This window comes from Epinephelus moara, chromosome 1 (genome assembly GCF_006386435.1).
Source record: "Epinephelus moara isolate mb chromosome 1, YSFRI_EMoa_1.0, whole genome shotgun sequence".
NCBI classification, from domain to species: domain Eukaryota; kingdom Metazoa; phylum Chordata; class Actinopteri; order Perciformes; family Serranidae; genus Epinephelus; species Epinephelus moara.
The window spans coordinates 19568709-19573134 of record NC_065506.1 but is presented as its reverse complement, the minus strand read 5'-3'; the positions used below and the strand labels follow the sequence as shown (position 1 = coordinate 19573134).

General features: G+C 42.3%; 1 long non-coding RNA gene across 1 annotated transcript; it reads left to right on the top strand.

Annotated features, from left to right (window-relative positions):
• The first annotated feature begins 484 nt into the window (after positions 1–484).
• Positions 485–1593, top strand: LOC126389969 (uncharacterized). Its single transcript, XR_007569913.1, has 3 exons — positions 485–1079; positions 1160–1288; positions 1378–1593. It is a non-coding gene; the product is annotated as an uncharacterized LOC126389969 (long non-coding RNA).
• Positions 1594–4426: the final 2833 nt, after the last annotated feature.

Genomic DNA, 4426 nt, shown 5'->3' with positions numbered 1-4426 from the left:
CTCTGCACGCGGTGCCCATGTCTCATGGTCTCCCGCAAGTGCACACACGTGATGGCGGTGTACACAGAAGCAGTTAGAGCTACAGGCTACAATGTATGGAGATATATTTGTGTCTTTATTACATGCGAGAAAATAAATGATACGAGAGGGAAAAAAAATGTTTGAGAGAAAAAGTTTTCACACTGATAGCAAAAAATAATAATATTTGAGACTAAAAAAAGTTTTGAGAGAAAGTATTTTGTCATAGAATATAAAAAAAAAATAATTTGAGATTTAAAAAATGATTTCCAAGAAAAAAAACTCTCTCAAAAAACTTTTCTTTACTCTCAAATATTATTTTTTTGCTATCAGTATGAAAACATTTTCTCTAAAAAAAAAATTGTTTCTCTCAAAACATTTTTCTTCTCTCTCTCAAAACCTAAATCTTTGCTCTCGTGTCAGGATTTTGCTCTCACTGTGAAAATAATGTCATGGGCGGGGCCACGTTCCTATTGGCCAGTCTCAATCGAATTGACAGCTAGGTGAGGATCGTCTTGGGAGTCGAATTCAACTGAATCATTCATCCACCATGGTGGATTCACCGGCATAGATGCGCTGCGTTATTTGGGAGCGGAGACTCCAATGTTTGGGTAAGATGGTGACACACACAATTGATGGGTAGCTAGCTGAGCAAGTTGGTTATCAAAATCATTCCTATAATGAATCCCTTTTCTCACCTAACGTTATTTTACCGAGATTGTGTTATTAACTGCACTAGCCAGCTAGTGTTAACTTTACATCTAGCTAGGTTATCCCATTAACGTTACTTTACTACGGTGCTTTTCTCTTCCAACATTCCATGTGTGGCAGGGTGAGCGCTGCTACACCTCCGCCCTTAATTGGCATCAGCTGGGCCTAATTTCCAGTTGTCGGAGCCTAATTGCGCAGTGGTGGCACCTGCGTTATTTGGTCTTCCCCTCACGGGCGCGCTCACTTCTACCTGGCGTTTACCTGGCGAGGGCTGTGTGTGGCGTGCTCCGGTTGGCGTGCTTTGTGTGTGTCGTGCTCCGGTTTCTGTACCCAAACTTGGGACTCATAAGGTAGGCATGGGTGCTGCAATGTTTGTGTACTGTTAAAGCGTATTATGGTGTCACAGCTGCCGTGACTCTTCGCTTTACAGCGGCGTTGGCCGTTCCTGTTGTGTGCAGCTTCGGAGGGGACTTTGAAAAGCGTGGTGTCTGCTCTTCCTCACTGCGAGACGGTGACTGGGTTTGAGCTGTGCGCTGTGCGTTAAGCTCCCTTCGCTCCGGTAAGCTCGCTCTGTTTTTTTTATTTCTACTTCTGCTAGTTCTGTTAACTTTATGTTAACAGGTTGTCCTGCTCTCTGTCCTGCTGTAGCTGAGGCCACAGCTTGTGGCTTCTTCTCCTCCTCTGTGCACTGTGTGGGGCTGCACGGTGACGTGGGCCGTCAGCTGGGCATCCTGAAGGACGAATATCCACGGCCTCCAGCCCCGGTGCGGCCGCTCCGTTTTCCACTGCTGTTCTGCCGGTTTTCCACAGACTGATTAAAGCACACTGTAACGCGGCTGTGCATTCATGCGGCTTTGGACCTCTGTGTTGTTATATTTGGAAGTCCGTCTCCTGTCCCCATATTTACCAGTGTACGAATCTGTGTGACCTTCTGTTGTTAAGAGTAGTCTACAGGTTTGAGTGTGTTCCCTGGGGTGCAATTCCACAGGTGGTGTTGTCGGTTCATTTCCCTCTCCTCTCCATTTGGCCACACATGCATAACGTTAATGTATGCATATCCGCTCCCAAATAACGCAGGACATCTATGCTGGTGAATCCACCATGGTGGATGAATGATTCAGTTGAATTCGACTCCCAAGACACCTAGCTGTCAATTCGATTGAGACTGGCCAATAGGAACGTGGCCCCGTCCATGACATTATTTTCACAGTGAGAGCAAAATCCTGACACGAGAGCAAAGATTTAGGTTTTGAGAGAGAGAAGAAAAATGTTTTGAGAGAAACAATTTTATTTTGAGAGAAAATGTTTTCACACTGATAGCAAAAAAATAATATTTGAGAGTAAAGAAAAGGTTTTTGAGAGAGTTTTTTTTCTTGGAAATCACTTTTTAAATCTCAAATAATTTTTTTTTATATTCTATGACAAAATACTTTCTCTCAAAACTTTTTTTAGTCTCAAATATTATTATTTTTTGCTATCAGTGTGAAAACTTTGTCTCTCAAATATTTTTTTTTCTCTCAAACATTTTTTTCCCCTCTCATATCTTATTTTCTCGCATGTAATAAAGACACAAATATATCTCCATACAATGAGGCTAAAACCAGAGTTCAAATGACGTTTTTCCAAACAACTTTTCATGTCGGGGCTTCAGGACACTTGGATCACTACGGACAAGCAGTATGGAGATATTTTGTGGTTTCAATTCTGTGTTTTTGGACGTTTGAATCTGGGGCGCCGTAAGCCTCCATTAGGTGGAGTTGTGTTGCTACCCACTCTCCCCTTGGATCTCCGCAAGTGATGTGAGTACTCCAAAACTTCACCTGAGCCTCCCTCGGCATATGGGTGAGTAGATAATGGCTGAATTTTCATTTTTGGGTGTACTGTCCCTTTAAATAAGCCTTGCAGAATGCAGCTAGAACTGAAAAGGTGTTAGCTCCTGGTTTTAAGTTGACATCAGGACTTTCCAATTACTTTAACTAGAGGTAAAGTTTCGCTCTCAGTTGTATCTCTGACATCACGACCCTCAGTAGAAGAAGTGTGTAACTTTTGATCCCTGAACAGCAGCACAAGAACATCATCTCCATTCAGAGGAGGTCTGACTGCCCGAACTAAACCAGTGTCTTTGTCCAAATCCTCCTTTAAGGACTGATCACTGTTGATGTGGTTTTCTGCAGGGATGATTAGTTTCTCATTCATCTTGTTTTTCTTTTCTTTCTTCTGTTCAGTCCATGTGACTGTAAGGAACTGTATCTCAGCCATCTGTGTTAAATCAGCCTTAAAATGTATTTTAATGTACTATTAATTTGTTTTGCCAGTTGTGTTGCCAAACATAATTGCCGGCTGGATTAAGATCAGAAGCATCTTGTAACAATAGCGTCACATTAAAAACCATGACACATCCACAAGGTCAAGACAAACTCTACTTGTGTGTTCGTTTCTATCAAAACTGCACATGGACAACATTAACAATGATGGCAATAATATCCTACATCAAATAATCAGAAAAGGATTTTTTTTCCCTTCTGTTTTGCGTGTTTTTTTTGTGTGTGATTGCGACACACTTTGTAATGCTTATTTAATGCAAAAGAGCCGTACTGATAAAACAGTAGATGTGAACCTGAGGACTGTGGTGCCCACATTTTCTGCAGTGGTCCATGAGCATGTTATGAGATCCGGATGGACTAGTCACATTCACTGCCCACTGAGGCACTGTTAAGTGACATCTTCTAGATTTTTACAGCAAGCACGTTTAAAGTTACCTTGGAAACGATACCCAAAAAGGAAAACAGGATTTTTTACCTGCTGCTATGACCTGCATCTCGCTCTGTTGCTGCTCTGTTCTCTCTGCTCTCTTATGCTGTGTATGGCTTTTTCTTTTTTAACTACGCGCAAGCACACACACACACACACACATACACACACACACACACACACACACATGCATGTATGCCCCCATGTTGTTATGTGAGTGTACAGTCAGCAGGGAGCGAGATTCTGCTTTTTTATCCACTAATGGAGAACACCTGACAACCCCCTCTGCTGCCTTTTACTTCAGATAGAAGAGTGGAGTGGACAGTCTAGACCTTCGTCTGTTTTTAATCGATCTTTCAGGTAGGAGTGAGGGTAGTGGGAAAGAGAAGTTGCTGTTATATGGTGTGCTTGAATGCACAGTGCTGCAGAACAGAATAATTAGAGGAAGTGTGAAGTGTGTCCATGGCCTACCCTGAGGACCAGCCATCAAAGAAAAAGCACATTAAAGTATATCACATTGATAATGCTAGCGTGTTGATGTTAAGCTGGTATAATGTTGGCCATCTTAATTTAGCTCTCATGGGTATGTCATTTGTTTTGCTGATATTTGGTCATAAACCAAATTAATGGACAAACTGATGGTGGCGCTCGATGAAAAATCAGGGGTTCAAAGTTCTGACAAACATCTTCTGGGAACAGTGACTGTGTGAGTAAGATTCAGGACCTTTCCCAAACTTGACCCTCCTCAGTCACACTCCTCCACGGAGTGTGACTCCGTTCTTAGTCACCTTCACAGCTGAATGAAGCACCCTTCATTAAGATGTAGGGTACAAATACAGCAGTAAGCTTTGGGACAAACCTTCCTCTCTGTGGAGGATAAAGGAACTGTCAAAATTTTTCATCACCATGGAGAAACATATGTCTTATTTTGCTCTGAGACAACAAG